The sequence below is a fragment of the Manis pentadactyla genome, chromosome 2 (genome assembly GCF_030020395.1).
Source record: "Manis pentadactyla isolate mManPen7 chromosome 2, mManPen7.hap1, whole genome shotgun sequence".
NCBI classification, from domain to species: Eukaryota; Metazoa; Chordata; class Mammalia; order Pholidota; family Manidae; genus Manis; species Manis pentadactyla.
This window is the reverse complement of record NC_080020.1, coordinates 132,905,408-132,927,246: the sequence shown is the minus strand read 5'-3', so window position 1 is coordinate 132,927,246 and position 21,839 is coordinate 132,905,408. Positions and strand designations below refer to the sequence as shown.

At 38.2% G+C, this 21,839-nt stretch overlaps 1 protein-coding gene across 6 annotated transcripts in view; it reads right to left on the bottom strand.

The window, feature by feature from the left end:
* The window catches only part of CTNND2 (catenin delta 2), a 947,950-nt gene that overhangs the window by 403,711 nt on the left and 522,400 nt on the right, over positions 1-21,839 (bottom strand). The gene's annotated exons all lie outside the window — the stretch shown is intronic.

Below are 21,839 nucleotides of genomic sequence, written 5' to 3'. Positions count from 1 at the left end.
ACTTATTCCTTACAACAGCTTCTACATACATGCAATCCTTCCTAAGTTTTGTTATTTTAAAGCTCCAGTCTGTGTTTTCATTATTGACTTTTAAGGTAGTCTAGTAAAGAAATAACTTTCTCCTTTTCCATTATAAAGAAGATAAAATAAACCTATACCTTATTCTAGACATATCATACGACCAGTTCCTTTCACCTGGTTATTAGTTTAAATAGTGATTAAAAATTTCTAACACTTATCTTCTGCATCCGTGGATGTTTTATTGCCCTTGTCTAGCTTGGATTAACACTTAGTCTACAGGCACACACCTGATCATCTACATTTGCTCTCTTACAACACTAAACTATGTTTTCTACCTTTATCTTGCATCTACCTACCACTTCAGCATTTTATTAAAAATAATAATAATAATAATAATAAGGGAGAAATGTGGGAATCACATATAAATCAAGTATAAAAATCAAATGAATATTCATATTTGACCTGATTGTTTATAGTTCATAATGCGTGATCAAAACCGAAAGTTTCTGTGATGACTGCCCTTGTACTGTTCACCATGTAAGAACTTATTCATTATGTAAGAATTTGTTCACCATGTAAGAACTTGTTCATTATGCTTCTGAAGATTAGAGACTGATGAGAATTAGGCTTGGGGTGGATTAATGATTGTGCATTGAGCATTGAGTCCCCTATACAGAATTTTATTGTTGTTAACAACCATTTGATCAATAAATATGAGAGATGCCCTCTCAAAAAAAAAAAAAATTCTAACACTTTACCACCAACTGAATATACAGTTTCCAAATTCCCATTCTGCAAATACATCTTATGACATGACCCAGGTAGAAAGAGTTGCTCATATGCATGACATGCCAAAGACACTATACAGAGTGCACCTATGTAGGCAACAGAGATCTGTTTTGAATGACTTATTAAATATATAAATGAATTAAAAATTTCTAAATATAAACAACTCTTTCATTATATATGCAAACACATCCTCCATATACTTCTTTTATACATGTCAATAATCGATGAGAAATCTAGATGCCAATTACTGACAGGTACCATTTTCAGACAGATTTTCTACACTTCACTAAACATTTTACTCTGATCAAGTAGCTTCTATGAATAGCTCATCGGTTTCACAACAGCAAGTAGATTTTAGACTTTTAATCTGTACCTTAGAGATGGCTTATGAATACCTTTACAGGGAGAAGGGAAATTCTGGTACAAATCAGTGTTCAGAAAAGCCATGATTGATATAAAAGAATACAAAAGTAGTTCTTGAAGAGATATGTAGCTTTTACAGTGTATCTTGCACCTGAACCAATCCATTTTAGCCAACTGGAAAATGGTTTTGCAATGATGAGAGCTAGAGAGCTACAGATAGAATTGATATACGAAATGATAACACTACAGGTTCAGTCCAGTGCGATTTTTTCTTACATCAGAAAGATGTAGCACTGTTTAAGTAACACCTAACCTCAAAGTTTAACACTTAAAACAGAAATGTAATCCTAATCTCCACATTTATAAAACTGTACAGTATGTGCACTTAGTGCCATCTGTTGAGGGGTAGAAAATGCTTTCACATTTGCAGTGGGTTACATGGTGCCACTTCCCCTGAAATGTATGTCTACCTCAACTTCTTAAAACCTGTGAATGGTTACTTATTGGAAGGAGAGCTTTCGCACTTGTAATTAAGTTAAAGATCCTTCAGCTGAGATCACCTAAATCCAATGATAAGTGTTCTCAGAAGAGATAAAAGAGGAGAAAGACACACAGGACAAGGCCATGAGAAGATGGGGGCAGCAATCGGGATTCTGCATCTATAAGCCAAGGAACGTCTGGAGCCATCAGCACCTGCAGAGGTAAGTAAAGATTCTCCCCTTGAGCCTTCATAGGGAACACAGCCCTGCCGACACCTTGATTTTGAACGTCTGGCCTCCAAAACTGAGAAAATAAATGTCTCTTGCTTTAAGCCCACCCATGTGTGGTGATTTGTTATGGTAGCCCCAAGAAACTCATAAGATTAAAATGTTCTCATGCTAAACCCTCCAGGTTTACTACAGCCTCTATGTTCCTATATTCCTTTAACCAGAACAGCCCTTTACTCAGTACTTACTGTACACCACAGCTCTGCTAATTCATAACTATCACAAGTCTCTTTTGGTAGATGGGGAATAACAGACTTCCTAATGTTAAATAGCTTGACCACATAGATCATAAGGAACTCAGAAAGGATTTAAACAAGTCTGCCTGACTCCAGGGCTCATATCCTTCACTTACAATCAAAAGTAGTGGAGGGAAACACACTAAGATACTTCCTGCTTGAAGCACAATGAGTGAATAAATCGTGCGTGCCTCTCTGAGGGCTCATCAAAGTCGCACACTTCTTTCCTTACAGGCACATTGAGATCACACTTTGCCAGACCCTGGCATGCGGTCAGGGTCAAGTGAAAGCTTCTGAGAGGAAGTGACAAGTGCCACCTCCTGCCCCAGGTACAGAAGGACAAGCATGAGATCATGCTCTCTGTATGCCCTATGCCCTGTGTTGAGATGGGTCCCTGGGTATATTCAGGGAAGATTCCTGTCAACCCAGAGAAGACACAGCATGAGTGAGAAATAATCCACTGTTGTGTTAAAATTGGAAGTTGGAGGATTGTTTGTTTCTGAAGAATAAATGTCACACTGAATAATACAGAAACATGCCAGTATTTGACTCAGTAAGGCATTTCCTGCTTCGCTATCTTCCAATTCCATAGAACAGAGTTGGAAGAAAATGTCTTGGGTTACCCTAGCACAAATACGGTGGCACCACAGCTTTTACTCATCCTTTGAGATTTATCTAGTTATCTACAGTAACTGGTGATTTTATGGGTAGGACTACACATCATACTATTACATGATATTTACTTTTTGTTCAGTTCTTTCAAAAGTGTTTCAATTTTAGGATGCAACAGAAACAAGAAGAAAATTTTATTACATTTGAAAAAAATTGTCAGTGACTATGAAACTCTCCACTCAAAGCAGAGGTATCTTCCCTTTGGGCAGACCAAGAGCATTAATCATTTTCATGGCTTCCTGATCCCTTTAGCACAGTTAGAATGCATTATTCGTATGACTGACCACAGGAAATAGAAGTCCCAAGAGAAACCTGGCTTGGATTTTATTTCCTCTAAGTGCACACTTCCCTCTGTTTGGCGATTCTATGCAATTGTATATTTCATACCCTTGAATCCAAGGCAGATGCTTTAACAAAAAGCAAACTATTTATTTGATAAACATGGATTATGCCTCTGTCTCAGATACTCTTATTGCAGGTGTTTGGTAAACTTTCTCCCAATTTCATCATTCAATTTCATATAATATAAAAGTCATTTTTGAAACTGTTATAACTTTTATGCATGTTTAATTGCAGGAATGAAGTTTGCTTTCATCACCAAAATGCTATTACTTGAAATAGAACTAATTTGTAAATAATTAAATTTAATAAAATATAGATTTAATTTAGATCAGTGTACATGTAAAGATAACTATATATAAGTTCCAGAACCCTGATGTTGTGAAAAAATATATATTTATAATAGAGACTATCTATCATAAGTAACATTTATCCTTTAAACATACACATAAATATGTACATGAATCAATGATGCTGGGAAAGGATTCTGAAAACAATATATTGAAAGTACAAGTTCTAATAACAAACCCTCAGATAGCTCTCACTTTACATTAGGCAATAACCTGATTTACAGTTAATCTTCATGATAAAGCTTTTGAGAGAGGTAATATTTTTCCATTTACAGATAGTAAAACTGAGGTAAAAAGATGTTAAGTAAGTAGCTGGAAGTCCCACAGCCAACAAGTAGTGGAACAAGGATTATGTCCCTGGGCATCTGGTTCTAGATGCTACATTCTGAATTGCCATTCTAGTCACACATTATAGGCTGCATCAAAATTAAATTTCTTTGTGATAAAAACAAAAACATACACAGCACAAACCAAGTTGAGAAAGCAAGACACATCAAGAGATAAGATATTTGCAATGCATGTAACTGACAGAGGCTAGTTTCCCGAACATATAAATAACTCCTATCACTCTTGCAAATTATTAAGATAGAAATGTAAAGATCAAATAGAAGAGTGGTGAGCAAACACATGTTTAGCAGATGCATAGAAAAACAAAAAATTATGCATGGCCTGTGAACACATTAAAAGGTACTCCAACATTTTAGGAATTGAAATAAAAATTAAACCTAAGATATAATTTTATACTCCACAGGCTGTCAAACAATCAGAAAGTTTGACAGTACTAAGTATTGGAAAGGAGATGGGGAAATAAGAACTCTTATGCACTGTTCATGAGGGAGTAAGTTAGTGAAACACCTGGGTGACCTATGAGGCAATACCTGGTAATATTTCATATGGAAATACCCATTTTCTCAGCAATGTTGCTTATAAGTAGAGCTTGCGGGGAAACCTTTGCACCTGTGCTGAGGAGACTAGTACATGACTGTTCATGCCTGCATGTTAGCAGTAGCAAAACAGTGGAAACAACCTAAGTGATCAGCAATAGGGAAATGAACAAATACAATATGATTGCATCATATACAAAACATACATATGGAATAAATACTAATTTGCAGCTGAAATAAATTATCCAGATACATAATGTATTAACATGGGCAGTTTTTGAAAGGAAAACATAGAATGGAAAACACAAATGGCACATAAGATATGTATTGGGATTCTGGGAAGATGGTGGAGTAGAGAGAGCCTGCATCTACCTTCTCCCACCTACACACTGAATCTACACATACACACAAAATATTTCACTCGGAAGAAGAACGGAGACCAAAGAGAACACCTGCTATACAATGAGGGAGAGAAAGATCACTTTAAAAAGAATGCAGGAGAGACACAGACATGGGAACCATGGGAACCCTACCCCAACACAGCCACCTGCAGGGGGTCTTGGGAGGGATATTGCTGGAAGAGCCAGGCATGGACTCCCTGCCCTGAGCAGTTTAAAAAGCTTAGGGGTTTAGAGTGCAACTAGACCATAAGTTAAAGAGCCTAAGTTTGAGAACTAAACATGCACTGCTTGGCAAGAAAACCACTGGAAGCCATTTGGGATTGGAAGATAAGGCCAGAGACATTGTTTGTGCTCACTCTGCACATCTTAATGCAGCTTAGAGCAGGATCTGGGCATGCCCAAGCAGTCCCACCTTGTTGCCTGTTATCCACCATCCCAGCCCCCATCAGCAGGACTAGAAAATTCCCTAGCTCACAGGGAAGATGCATAAATCTGCAGGCTGGTGCCACTGAGCCAACTCCTCAGAGTATCCAGGGGAACACACGTGGGGCTGACCTCTGGCCCCCAGGACAGGCAGGCACATACATGAGAATTCCTGGAAGCAGCCCAGAGTGCATAGAGGCCATGGGGGAGTGCACTTGCCCATAGTGCCTGATCCTGCTGCTAGCTGGCTCCAAAGGTACCAATGCAGGAATTGCTCAGAGCAGTCCATAGTGGGTAGGGGCCAGGGGAAGCATTCATGGAGCCTGTTTCCACACCACCAGAGGGAACAAGTGGGTGCCTGATACAGGAATTCCTAGGAGTGGTACTAAGTGGACAAGAGAATGCACAGGTGAAGAGGCACAGGAGACTCAGTTGGTGCCAACAGGGAGTTACCTGGAATGCACTCCCAACCTGTTGCTTGCCCATCACCATTCCCACACCAGGGAAGAACCCACAGGTGTCTACCCAGGATGCCTTCTAAAGGGTACCCAAGTCCATACTCCTTGGACCATGCACTGGGAGGCCCAGCACCATGAAAATCCCACCTTAAACTTACTTAGCCTCTAGCTTGCCCAAACAATGAGATACATGGAGTCTACACAGGGGACTCTCCTACACAAGGCCAATACTTCAAAATGGGGAGACAGAGAGATCTTTTAATTAATTCAAAGAACAAAGCACAGAAAGTCATACTAAATGAGGAAATTGAGCAATATGCTTCAAATGACAGAAAAATAAAAAAATAAAAATAAAACTTAAATGAAAGAGTTAACCAACCTACATGATAAAAAGTTTAAAACACTGGTTATAAAGATACTCACTAGACTTGAGAAAATAATGGCAGAACTCAAGAAGGATATCAAAAAAGAGATATAAAGTCTAAAAAGAACCAACCAGAGTTGGAGAATTTAATAGCTGAAATACAAAATATACTGGAGGGAATGAACAGCAGACTAGAGGAAACAGAAGAATGGATCAATGACTGGGAAGGCAGAGTAATGGAAAGCACTCAAGCTGAACAGCAAAAGGAAGAAATAATTGAAATAAATAAGGATAGAGTAAGAGAGCTCTGGGACAACACCAAATATCCTAACATCTGCATTATAGGAGTCCCAGCAGGAGAAGAGAAAGAGAATTAAGTAGAAGATTTATTTGAAGAGATAATAGTTGCAAATTTTCCTAACCTGGGGAAAGAAGAAGTCAACCAGGCCCAAGAAGCACAGAGAGCACCAAACAAGACAAACCCTAGAGAGTCCAGACCAAGACATCATAATAATAAAATGCCAAAGATCAAAGACAGAGAATCTTAAAAGCAGCAATTGAAAACTAACAAATTAAATATAAGGGAAACCTCATAAGGTGACCAGAAGATTTCTATGCAGAAACTTCACAGGCCATAAGGGAATGATATGATATATTCAAAGTGTTGAATTGAAAAAAAAAAAAACAAAAACCTCCAACCAAGAATACTCTTCCCAGCAAGGTTATCAGTCAGAACTGATAGAGAGATAAAGAGCTTCACAGATAAACATAAAATGGTTCACCACTACTAAATCAGCCTTAGAGGAAATGTTAAAGGGACTTCTTTAAGAGGAAAGGAAATGATCCTAACTAGAAGCAAGAAGTTTAAGAAAGGGAAAACTTTCCACTGGTAAGGCAAACATAGAGCAGAGGTCATTGATCAATTACTGAAAAGCTAGTATGAAGGTCAACAAGATGAAAACAGCAAAAGCAATTACATCTAAAATTAATTAAAGGAATTATTTAACAAAAGGTGTAAAAGAAGATACATATGTAAGAAATGTGCTTTTAGAATGTATTCAAAATTAAGTGATCATCAGCATCTTATCGGTTATTGGATTTATAAGATGTCATAAAAGAACCCCATGATAGAAACAAAAGCAAAAAGGAACAAATGGGACTACATCAAACTAAAAAACTTCTGTACAGCAAAGGACACCATCAGCAGAACAAAAAGGCATCCTACAGTATGGGAGAATATATTCATAAACAATGTAGCCAATAAGGGATTAACATACAAAATATATAAAGAACTTAGATGCCTCAACACCCAAAAAGCAAATGGGCGGAGCATCTGAACAGACACTTCCCCAAAGAAGAAATTCAGATGTCCAACAAGCACATGAAAAGATGCTCCACATCACTAATTATCAGGTAAATGCAAATTAAAACCACAATGAGATATCACCTTACACCAGTTAGGAGGGCCAACATCAAAAAGACAAGGAACAAGAAATGCTGGCAAGGATACAGAGAAAGGGGAACTCTTCTACACTGCTGGTGGGAATGTAAATTAGGTCAACCATTGTAGAAAGCAATACAGAGGTTCCTCAAAAAACTAAAAATAGAAATATCATTTGACCCGGGAATTCCACTCCTAGGAATTTACTTGAAGAAAACAAGATCCCTGATTCAAAAAGATATATGCACACCTATGTTTATTGCAGCACTATTTACAATAGCCAAGATATGGAAGCAACCTACGTGTTCATCAGTAGATGACTGGATAAAGAAGAAGTGGTACATATACACAATGGGATATTATTTAGTGATAAAAAGAAACAAATCCTACCATTTGCAACAACATGGATGTAGCTAGAGGGTATTATACTCAGTGACATAAGCCAGGCAGAGAAAGACAAGTACCAAATGATTTCACTCATTTGTGGAGTATAAGAACAAAGCAAAACTTAAGGAACAAAACAGCAACAGACTCAAAGACTCTAAGAAGGGATTAGCATTACCAAAAAGAAGGGTTTGCGAAGGGTGGGTGGTGAGGGAGGGAGAAGGGGATTAAGAGGCATTATAATTAGCACTCACAATATAGGAAGGTCACGGGGAAGGCAGTACAGCACAGTGAAGACAAGTAATGACTCTATAGCATCTTACTATGCTGATGGACAGTGATTGCAGCAGGGTTGGGGGGGGCTTGACAATATGGGTGAATGTTGAATCCACAAGTTTGCTCATGTGAAACCTTCATAAACTTGTAAATTAATGATACCTTAATGATAATAAAGGAAAACCCCATGGTAACATAAACCAAAAACTTATAATAAATACACAAAAAAGAAAGAGAAGGGAACCTAACAGTAATACCAAAGAAAGTCATACAACACAAGAGATAAGAGTGAGAGAGGAAAAAAGGATCAGAGAAGAACAACAAAAACAACCAGGAAACATTTTAAAAAAATGGCAAAAATACATATACATTGACAATCACTTTAATGTAAATGACATAAATGTTCCAATCAAGAGATAGGGTGACTGAATGGATAAAAAAAAATCTATCTATTTGCTGCTTATAAGAGACTCATTTCAGACCTAAAGAAACACACAGACTGAAACTGAAGGGAAGGAAATAAATATACCATGCAACTAGGGGTAAAAAAGAGCTGGAGTTGCAAAATTTATATCAGAGAAAATACACTTCAAAACAAAGAAAGTAATGAGAGACAAAGACGGACATTACATAGTGATAAAGGTGCCAGTCAAACAAGAGGATGTAACAATAATCATCATTTATTCACTCAACATAGGAGTATCTAAATATGTAAACCAAATACTAACAGCCCTAAAAGGAGAAACTGACAGCAACATACGAGTAGGGGACTTTAACACCCCACTTACACTAACGGATAGATCAGACAAAAAATAAAATAGGACATAGAGGCATTGAATGATACATTAGACCAGATGGATTTAACAGGTATATACAGAACATTCTACCCAAAAGCAACAGAATACATTTTTCTCAAGTGCACATGGACTGTTCTATAAAATAGCTCACATATTAGGATGCAAAAAAGTCTCAACAAATTTAAGAAGACTGAAATTGTACCAAGCATCTTCTCAGGCCACAATGGTATGAAACTAGAAATCAGTGACAAGAAAACGTACTGGAAAAAACACAAACAGACAGAGGCTAAACAACATTTTTCTAAACAATTAGTGGATCAAGGAACAGATCAAAGAGGAAATAAAACAGTACACAGAGATAAATGAAAACAGAAACACAATGGTTTAAAATACGTGGAATGCAGCAAAATCAGTTCTAAGAGGAAAGTACATAGCAATACAGGCCTACTTCAAGAAACCAGAGCAATCTCAAGTAAACAATCTCACCCTACAACTAAAGGAACTAGAAAAAGAAAACAAACAAAATAAAGAATTAGCAGAATAAATAAAAGATACTTAGAAACAAAAGAAAAAATCAATGAAACCAAAAGCTGGTTCTTTGAGAAGATAAACAAAACAGAAAATCCCTTTACCAGATTTATCAAGAAAAAAAGGGAGAGGACACAAATCAGCAAAATCAGAAATGAAAAAGGATAAGTTACAGCCCACACCACAGAAATTCAAAGAATTGTATGAAAATTCTATGAAAAATTATATTCCAATAAATTGGACAACCTAGAAGAAATGGATAAATTTCTAGAAACATATAATCTTCCATGATTGATGCAGGAAGAAACACGAATCTGAACAGAGCAGTTACTAGTAATAAAATTAAAGTGGTAATAAAAAAAACTCCCAATAAATGAATTACCAGGACCAGATGGCTTCACAGATGAATTCTACCAAACATTCAAAGACAGGCTAACACCTATCCTTCCTAAAGTATTCCAAAAAATAGTCGAGGAGGGAATACTTCCAAACTCATTCTATAAGGCCAGTATTACACTAATATCAAAAACCAAAGACACTACAAAAAAAGAAAACTACAGACCAATATCCCTGATGTGCATAGATGCAAAAATCTTCAACAAGACATTAACAAACTGTTCAAAAATACATCAGAAGGATCAAGTGGGATTTATTTCAGGGATGCAAGGATGGTACAATATTTGTAAATCAATCAGTGTGATACACACATGAACAAAGGAAGGAGAAACACCAGATGATTATCTCACTAGATGCTGGAGAAGCATTTGACAAAATTCAACATCCATTCATGATAAAAACTCTCAATGAAGTGGGAACAGGGAACATACCTCAACATAATAAAGACCCCAACAACAATCACACAGCCAACATTATACTCAATAGTGAAAAGCTGAATGCTTTTCTCCTAAGATTAGGAACAAGGATGTCCATTCTCACTACTTTTATTCAGAATAATACTGGAGTTCCTAGCCAAAGAATTCAGAGAAGAAAAAGAAATGAAAGGCATACAAATAGGTAGGGAAGAAGTAAAACTCACTATTTGCAGATGATATGATACTGTGTATAGAAAATCCTAAAGGCTCTATCCAAAAGCTATTAGAACTAATAACTGGATTCAGCAAAGTTGCAGGATACAAAATGAATATACAGAAATCTGTTGTATTCCTGTACATTAACAACGAACTAGCCGAAAGAGAAATCAGGAAAACAATTCCATTTACAACTACATCAAAAAGAATAAAATACCTAGGAATAAACCTAATCAAGGAGGTGAAAGACTTGTACTCTGAAAACTGTAAGATGCTCATGAAAGGAATTGAAAAAGACACAAATAAATATAAATATACCCTGTATTCATGGATAGGAATAGTTAATACTGTCAAAATGGCCATCCGGCCTAAAGCAATCTACAGATTCAATGCAGTCCCTATCAAAATACCAACAGCATTCTTCAATGAACTAGAAGAAATAGTTCTAAAATTCATATGGAACCACAAATGACCCCAAATATTCAAAGCAATTCTGAGAAGGAAGAATAAAGCTGGGGGGATTATGCTTCCTAACTTTAAGCTCTAGGACAAAGCCATGGTAATCAAAACAATTTGGTACTGGCACAAGAACAGATCCATAGATCAATGGAACAGAATAGAGAGCCCATATATAAACCCACACATATATGGCCAATTAATACATGATAAAGGAGCCATGAATATACAATGGAAAAAACAGAGTTTCTTCAATAACTGATGTTGGGAAAACTGGACAGTTACATGCAAGAGAGTGAAAGTACAGTACTCTTTTACACCATACACAAAAGTAACTCTTAGTGGATTAAAGACTTAAATGTAAGACATGAAAAAAAACTTACAAGAAAACCTAGGTTAGAATCTCATGAACATTAGCATGAGAAATATCTTTCTGAATAAAGCTCTTCAGGCAAGTGAAACAAAAGCAAAAATAATCAAATGGGGTTACATCAAACTAGAAAGCTTCAGAACAGTAAAGTAAACCTTTCAACAAAACAAAAAGGCAACCAACCATATGGGAGAATATATTTGCAAATGATATATCAGATAAGCAGATAATACCCAAGGTATATAACGAACACATACAACTCAACATAAAAAAAAAACAATAATCCAACTAAAAATTGGGAGAGGACCTGAAGAGACATTTTTCCAAAGACATACAGGTGGCCAACAGACACATGAAAAGATGCTCAACATCACTAGTCATCTGGGATGCAAATCAAAACTACCATGAGATATCACCTCAGAACAGTCAGAATGGCTACTATACAAAGGACAATAAATAACAAGTATTGGTGAGGATGTGGAGAAAAGGGACCTCCTCCTATGTTGGTGGGAATGTAAACTTGCCCAGCCACTGTGGAAAACAGTACAGAGGCTCCTCAAAGAAACTAAAAATAGAAATACCATATGACCCAGCAATTCCACTTTCTGAATTGAAAAGAAAACTACTAATTACTAAAGAAAAAACTACTAATTCAAAAAGATGTATGCACGCCTGGGTTCATTGCAGCATTATTTTCAATAGCCAAGATGTGGAAGCAACTGAAGCATTCATCAATAGATGAATGGATAAAGAACATGTGTTACATATGCACAGTGGAACATAACACAGCCATAAAAAGAAAAAAAATCTTGCCATTTGCAACAACATAGACAGACATAGAGGGTATCATTCTAAGTGAAATACGCCAGGCAGAGAAAGACAAATACTATATGATTTCACTTATTTGTGGAATCTACAAAACAAAACAAACAAAATAGACCTTTACATATAGACCACAGACTGTTGGTTACCACAGGAAGGAGGGTAGGGGATGAAATAGGTGGAGGTGATAAAGAAGTACAAACTACAAACTGTAAAATAAGTTAGTCATAGGAATGGAAGTACAAAATAGAGACTATAGACAATAATACTGTAGTATCTTGGTATGGTAATGGGGTATTTAGTCATGGCAAGCACCTAGTAACACATTATTGTTGCTATGTTGTACATTTAAAACCAATATAATTTTTATTATTAACTTTATTCCAATAAAAAAAGATCAAAAATATTTTTTAAAAATACAAAAGAAGGTATGTATTGCACAATCCCAAATATGTGTATTTTAAAAGCACTGCCTAAATAACATTGTATTTAAATACACACACACACACACACACACACACACACACACACACATACATACACACTCAAACACACAAGTTTATTGTTTGGTTTAAACTATCGGTTTATATATATGTGCAAATATTAAAATTTCACTTTTATCTTTAGAGTTTTACTTTATGAAAAATGAGGAAAGAAGTGTGAACATTAAGACTGCCTTTAATATTTGGAATGGGAAAACATCATTCTTACATTTAGAAGCATGTTTAGTTAAATGCTCAGATAAATCCTAATGCCAATTCTACATAATATTTGCATCATTGTTAAAATCACTCATAGTTGAAATTCAAATGATGTAAAACAGTTCTGCAATATGTAAGTAAAAATAACAGTTTCAGAGATGTAATTGCTTTTCTTCTCTCTTTTGCATGTGAAAAATGACAGTATGATTTTTACTATGTTTCAAGTTTGATATAGCTTGAACATTTCAAGTTAGCAATCATTAATGTCCAAGTTCTGACTGAGGGCATGGCTTGGGGGAAAGCTAGTTTAAGCCAGAATAACCTTTGAGTTGCTTGAGAAGTGATTTTTCACCCTCATCATTTCTAGCCTGCCAATCTCCTTCCTCACCCCTGGGCCATTTCTAACAAAAAATATATATAAAAGTTCAGAGAGTTTTCTTAAAGTCAGGAAAAGACACAAAGTAAACCAGTAGTACAGCAACTCTGTCTGTCATGAACCTATTCAAATACATTGTCTTATTTTCTTTTTCAACTTTCTGATGCCCAGAGCATCAATCCCTGAACTATATATCATGCAGCGTATTATTGCTCACAATATTGTTCAAAATGAAATAAAGGTAAGGAACTATGACATTTTTGTTATTTTGTGTTCAAGTTAAGCAATGTACCTAAAACATAAGCCAGAGAAACTGTTGTGAAATAAACTGCTTCAGAACTAATATTTGATTTTAGCCTCCAGGAACAAAGGGCCTTATATTTATTATGTTTATATGACCTAAAATTGTATTCTCACATAAAATATTTCTCAGTGTATGGTTTCATATGTAGTCATGTCACAAGAATAGGCATTGGTTGCAAAATAAAACGACCTTGGTCAAAAGTCCCAAATATGGTGGGAATGTAACATATTCAGTAAAGACGGTGAGAACTTGAAGGAGCTTTGCATCAGGCTGCTTTAGCCTTTTTACATTAGCATGCTGGATCTAGTCCTTACTTGTTTGGATTGGTGAGTAACGCTGCTTCCCCAGGTCTTTCTGTGAAACTGACTTCCCTTTGGTCTACTACCTCATCTCTGTGCATATTTGACAAATTCACAATTGAACATCACATCTCTGCTATGCAATTAGAATGCTTATTTCTTCCTTAGATCAATATCTTTCTGCTTTAACCATTTTAATCAGAAATACAATTTCATATGCATTGTAAGAATGATAACAGGGCTGTAACAGATTGCTATAGGGCCACAAAACACCTCAATTAAGAGGTTGTGCGTGTGAACTCAAAGGCAGGACTCCCTGAGAAAGGAGTCCTATATTGGTATTTTCATTCTAGGACACGAGGCAAGTTACTTAATTTTCTGGGCCTACATGGAAACAATAATTAGTTAAATAAAAGTTAAATTAGCTCTTCTATGTAAGGTTACAGCAAGAAGGTGGCCATATGAAAACCTGGAAGAGAACCCTTATCAGACACCAAATGTGCTGGCACCTTGATCTTGGACTTCCCAGCCCCCAGAGCTGTCTGCTTTCCTACTACATGGATGATAGACTAGAAGGCTCATTTAAAAATAAAATTCAAGGGATTAAAGATTGCAGTGTGAGAAGTGAGACAGAAGCTTCCTCCTAAAACTGCATATAATATGAAAATATAATACAACTAATCCTGAAAGAGCAACAGGAAAGGGGGCTACACCAGACTGCATACACCTGGAGAAAAGAATAAACCTCACCGAACAGGGTAATGTACCAAAGCCATGGTCTGACAGTACCCAAGTCATTCTCCCACCCCAGATCACCAGTAGGAGGAAGGAAAACAAAGCAGGGAGGGAGTAGAGGCCTGGGACTACTGAACACCTAGCTCTGGAGATCTGCTCTGGGAGCATGAACCTTCATGGTGCTCTCATGATTAGGGGGCTTGGAAAGCTAAGATAGGCAGAATACCTGGGAAGACTGAGGTTCCACCTGCTTCTAGAAAACAGGGATCCATATCTGGCTTCTCTGGGACAAAAGAAAGGCAGACAGCCTGAGAGACTTCCTAACAATGAGAGGGCTGGTAAAGGGGCAAGGATTTCACAGAGCTTACTGCTCAGGAGAAAGGACAGGTAAACAAAATTGGCCAGGTGGACTCTGCCCAGCAGGTTGGGGACTTTCATGATCTTCAGGTGCTCCAGCCTCCTGGCTGGCTATGCAAATACAAGGTCCCTTTCTGAGATACACAGCCTGCTGCACCTTCCTCCAGACCAGACCCACTTGGCTCCCAAACTGGCAAACCCTACCATGGTATAAGGCGAACCAGAGGGGATCCCTGCCTACAGCAGCTACAAAATCACAGTATAGAGACTTATGCCTGTGTGCTCAGCCCACAGGTTATGGCAGTGGACACAGATATAGTAGCCAGGATGCAGGAAAGAGTTCTTTCCTCCCCCCAGGCACCAACACCACTCCCCTGCAACCCCCAACATTGCTCAAGGGGCTGAGCAGCTCCAGAGAGTAGAGCTTCTGGGCACTAGAGGGCGCCACATGCAAATATGAAACAACAAAGGAACCTGGTTAAAAGCAAAATTATAAATCACCAGAGAAATAGTCAATTGAAATTGACCTTATGAATATCCCTGAAAGAGATTTAAAAATAAAAATCATTAAGATGCTCATGGAGGTAGAGAAAAATATTCAAGATCTCAGGAATGAATTCTGGTCAGAGATCCAATCATTATGGAACACAGTATCAGAAATGAAGAATACAATGGAAGGTTTTAAAAGCAGATTAGATACAGTGGAGGAGACGATAAAAGAAATAGAAATTAGAGAAGAGGAAACAGAAGCTGAGGCACAGAGAGAAAAAGAATGTCTAAGAATGAAAGAACATTGAGAGAACTGTGTGACCAATCCAAGCAGAACAATATTTGCATTATAGGGGTACCAGAAGAAGAAGAAGAGAGAGAAAGGGATAGAAAGTGTCTTTGAGGAGGTAATTGCTGAAAACTTCCCCAATCTGGGGAAGGAGGTCACCTCTCAGGCCATGGAGGTGCACAGATCTTCCAACACAAAGGACCCAAAGGAAGACAACACCAAGACATATAAAAATTAAAATGGCAAAGATCAAGGATGAGGAGAGACTATTAAAAGCAGCCAGAGACAGAAATAAAATCACATACAAAGGAAAGCCCATCAGGCTATCATCAGACTTCTCAGAAGAAAGCTTACAGGCCAGAAGGGAGTGGCATGATGTATTTAAGGCAATGAAGCAGAAGGGCCTGAACCAAGATTACTTTATCTGGCAAGATTATCATTTAAATTTGAAGGTGGGATTAAACACTTTCAAAAGCTAAGAGATTTTACCTGCTGCATACTGTCTCTACAGTGTATTTTGGAGGCACTGCTCTAGATGGAAGTGTCCCTAAGGATAAATAGCTGTCACAAGAGGAAAAAAAAACACAGTAAAGAAAGTAGAACAATTAATTACTAAGCAGATGCAAAATCAAATCAACTACAGATTTTAGGAGGCGGAGCCAACATGGCGGCGTGAGTAGGACAGTGGGAATCTCCTCCCAAAAACATATATACTTTTGAAAATACAACAAACACAACTAGCCCTAAAAGAGAGACCAGAAGACGCAGGACAGTGGCCAGACTGCAGCTACACCAGCGAGAACCCAGCGCCTCGCGAAGGGGGTAAGATACAAGCCCCGGCCCTGCGGGACGCGAGCGCCCCTCCCCCCAGCTCCCGGCGGGAGAACAATAGGCAGAGCGGGAGGGAGACGGAGCCCAGGACTGCCGAACACCCAGCCCCAGCCATCCGGGCCAGAGCGCAGACACAGTATATGCCCAGGGGGCCCTGGATACTGGGAGAACAGGGGGTAGACCTCAGAGCGGGTGCTGAAGCTGATGCCCCTGTGACAAAGAGAAGCGGGGGCTTTTTTGAGAGTCTTAAAGGGACAGGGACTTAACAGCTTGACGGAAACAACCCAGGTCACAGTACAGCAGCTGGAAATTACAGGGAAAACCGGGTGCACTAACCCCCTGGGCAACAGCTCTGAGACCCCTCACGGAGGCAAACAGTCAAGCAGCCCCCCCATCCATCACCCCACCGGGCGCTGCGAAAGCAGAGAAGCAGCCTGAGACAAATTCCGCCCACAGAAAGGGAAATTTCTCCCTTCCGGCCAGGCAAGACACAAAGACCCACTCTACACGCAATTACCCAACACAAGCCACTAGGGGTCGCAGTTGCCCCAGTAAAGAAAGGCCAGTAGTAAGTGAAAATTTTGGCCCTCCCAGCTGACAGTCAATAGCACCTGTCAACATGAAAAGGCAAAAAAATATGATCCAGACAAGACTAACCCAGACAGCTTCGGCATCTGCTACATCTTCCCCTGAGAAGGAATCTGGGGAGATAGATTTAGCCAGTCTACCTGAAAAAGAATTCAAAACAAAAGTCATAACCATGCTGATGGACTTGCAGAGAAATATGCAAGAACTAAGGAAGGAGAATTCAGAAATAAAACAAGCTCTGGAAGGACTTCAAAACAGAATGGACGAGATGCAAGAGACCATTAATGGACTAGAAAACAGAGAACAGGAACGCAGAGAAGCTGATGCAGAGAGAGATAAAAGGATCTCCAGGAATGAAAGAATTTTAAGAGAGCTGAGTGATCAATATAAAAGAAATAATTTAAGAATCATAGGCATTCCAGAAGAAGTAGAGAGAGAAAAGGGGATAGAAAATGTCTTTGAAGAAATAATTGCTGAAAATTTCCCCAAACTAGGGGAAGAAATGGCCTCTCAGACCACAGAGGTACACAGAACTCCCATGACAAGGGATCCAAGGAGGGCAACACCAAGACACATAATAATTAAAATGGCAAAGATCAAAGACAAGGACAAAGTATTACAAGCAGCCAGAGAGAAAAAAAAGGTTACCTACAAAGGAAAACCCATCAGGCTATCATCAGACTTCTCAACAGAAACCCTACAGGCCAGAAGAGAATGGCATGATATACTTAATGCAATGAAACAGAAGGGCCTCGAACCAAGACTACTGTATCCAGCACGAATATCATTTAAATATGAAGGAGGGATTAAACAATTCCCAGACAAGCAAAAGTTGAGGGAATTTGCCTCCCACAAACCACCTCTACAGGGCATCCTACAGGGACTGCTCTAGATGGGAGCACTCCTAAAAAGAGCACACAACAAAACACCCAACATATGAAGAAGGGAGGAGGAGGAATAAGAAGGGAGAGAAATAAAGAATCAGCAGATTGTGTTTATAATAGCTCAACAAGCGAGTTAAGTTAGACAGTAAGACAGTAAAGAAGCTAACCCTAAACCTTTGGTAACCACAAACTTAAAGCCTGCAATGGCAATAAATTCATACCTTTCAATAATCACCCTAAATGTAAATGGACTGAATGCACCAATCAAAAGACACAGAGTAATAGAATGGATAAAAAAGCAAGATCCATCCATATGCTGCTTACAAGAGACTCACCTCAAACCCAAAGACGCGCACAGACTTAAAGTCAAGGGATGGAAAAAGATATTTCAAGCAAACAACAGAGAGAAGAAAGCAGGTGTTGCAATTCTGGTATCAGACAAAACAGACTTCAAAATAAAGAAAGTAAAAAAAGACAAAGAAGGACATTACATAATGATAAAGGGCTCAGTCCATCAAGAGGATATAACCATTATAAATATATATGCACCCAATACAGGAGCACCAACATACCTGAAACAAATATTAACAGAACTAAAGGAGGAAATAGAATGCAATGCATTCATTCTAGGAGACTTCAACACACCACTCACTCCAAAGGACAGATCCACCAGACAGAAAATAAGTAAGGACACAGAGGCACTGAACAACACACTAGAACAGATGGACCTAATAGACATCTACAGAACTCTACATCCAAAAGCAACAGGATACACGTTCTTCTCAAGTGCACATGGAACATTCTCCAGAATAGACCACATACTAGGACACAAAAAGAGCCTCAGTAAATTCCAAAAGATTGAAATCCTACCAACCAACTTTTCAGACCACAAAGGCATTAAACTAGAAATAAACTGTTCAAAGAAAGCAAAAAGGCTCACAAACACATGGAGGCTAAACAACACGCTCCTAAATAATCAATGGATCAATGACCAAATCAAAATGGAGATCCAGCAATATATGGAAACAAATGACAACAACAACACTAAGCCCCAACTTCTGTGGGACGCAGCAAAAGCAGTCTTAAGAGGAAAGTATATAGCACTCCAAGCATATTTAAAAAAGGAAGAGCAATCCCAAATGAACGGTCTAATGTCACAACTATCAAAATTGGAAAAAGAAGAACAAATGAGGCCTAAGGTCAGCAGAAGGAGGGACATAATAAAGATCAGAGAAGAAATAAATAAAATTGAGAAGAATAAAACAATAGCAAAAATCAATGAAACCAAGAGCTGGTTCTTCGAGAAAATAAACAAAATAGATAAGCCTCTAGCCAGACTTATTAAGAGGAAAAGAGAGTCAACACAAATCAACAGTATCAGAAATGAGAAAGGAAAAATCACAACAGATCCCGCAGAAATACAAAGAATTATTAGAGACTACTATGAAAACCTATATGCTAACAAGCTGGGAAACCTAGGAGAAATGGACAACTTCCTAGAAAAATACAACCTTCCAAGACTGACCCAAAAAGAAACAGAAAATCTAAACAGACCAATTACCAGCAACGAAATTGAAGCGGTAATCAAAAAACTACCAAAGAACAAAACCCCCGGGCCAGATGGATTTACCTCGGAATTTTATCAGACATACAGGGAAGACATAATACCCATTCTCCTTAAAGTTTTCCAAGAAATAGAAGAGGAGGGGATACTCCCAAACTCATTCTATGAAGCTAACATCACCCTAATACCAAAACCAGGCAAAGACACCACCAAAAAAGAAAACTATAGACCAATATCCCTGATGAACGTAGACGCAAAAATACTCAACAAAATTTTAGCAAACCGAATTCAAAAATACATCAAAACCATCGTACACCATGACCAAGTGGGATTCATCCCAGGGATGCAAGGATGGCACAACATTCGAAAGTCCATCAACATCATCCACCACATCAACAAAAAGAAAGACAAAAACCACATGATCATCTCCATAGATGCTGAAAAAGCATTTGACAAAGTTCAACATCCATTCATGATAAAAACTCTCAGCAAAATGGGAATAGAGGGCAAGTACCTCAACATAATAAAGGCCATCTATGAAAAACCCACAGCCAACATTATATTGAATAGCGAGAAGCTGAAAGCATTTCCGCTGAGATCGGGAACTAGACAGGGATGCCCACTCTCCCCACTGTTATTTAACATTGTACTAGAGGTCCTAGCCACGGCAATCAGACAAAACAAAAAAATACAAGGAATCCAGATTGGCAAAGAAGAAGTCAAACTGTCACTATTTGCAGATGACATGATACTGTACATAAAAAACCCTAAAGACTCCACCCCAGAACTACTAGAACTGATATCGGAATACAGCAAAGTTGCAGGATACAAAATCAACACACAGAAATCTGTGGCTTTCCTATATACCAACAATGAACCAACAGAAAGAGAAATCAGGAAAACAACTCCATTCACAATTGCATCAAAAAAAATAAAATACCTAGGAATAAACCTAACCAAAGAAGTGAAAGACTTATATTCTGAAAACTACAAGTCACTCTTAAAAGAAATTAAAGGGGACACTAACAGATGGAAATGCATCCCATGCTCATGGCTAGGAAGAATTAATATCGTCAAAATGGCCATCCTGCCCAAAGCAATATACAGATTTGATGCAATCCCTATGAAACTACCAGCAACATTCTTCAATGAACTGGATCAAATAATTCAAAAATTCATATGGAACCACCAAAGACCCCGAATAGCCAAAGCAATCCTGAGAAAGAAGAATAAAGTAGGGGGGATCTCACTCCCCAACTTCAAGCTCTATTATAAAGCCATAGTAATCAAGACAATTTGGTACTGGCACAAGAACAGAGCCACAGACCAATGGAACAGACTAGAGAATCCAGACATTAACTCAGACATATATGGTCAATTAATATTTGATAAAGGAGCCATGGACATACAATGGCGAAATGACAGTCTCTTCAACAGATGGTGCTGGCAAAACTGGACAGCTACATGTAGGAGAATGAAACTGGACCATCGTCTAACCCCATATACAAAAGTAAACTCAAAATGGATCAAAGACCTGAATGTAAGTCATGAAACCATTAAACTCTTGGAAGAAAACATAGGCACAAACCTCTTAGACATAAACATGAGTGACCTCTTCTTGAACATATCTCCCCGGGCAAGGAAAACAACAGCAAAAATGAACAAGTGGGACTATATTAAGCTGAAAAGCTTCTGTACAGCAAAAGACACCATCAATAGAACAAAAAGAAACCCTACAGTATGGGAGAATATCTTTGAAAATGACACATCCGATAAAGGCTTGACGTCCAGAATATATAAAGAGCTCACACGCCTCAACAAACAAAAAACAAATAACCCAATTAAAAAATGGGCAAAGGAACTGAACAGACGGTTCTCCAAAAAAGAAATACAGATGGCCAACAGACACATGAAAAGATGCTCCACATCGCTAATTATCAGAGAAATGCAAATTAAAACTACAATGAGGTATCACCTCACACCAGTAAGGATGGCTGCCATCCAAAAGACAAACAACAACAAATGTTGGCGAGGCTGTGGAGAAAGGGGAACCCTCCTACACTGCTGGTGGGAATGTAAACTTGTTCAACCATTGTGGAAAGCAGTATGGAGGTACATCAAAATGCTCAAAACAGACTTACCATTTGACCCAGGAATTGCACTCCTAGGAATTTACCCTAAGAATGCAGCAATCAAGTATGAGAAAGATCAGTGCACCCCTATGTTTATCGCAGCACTATTTACAATAGCCAA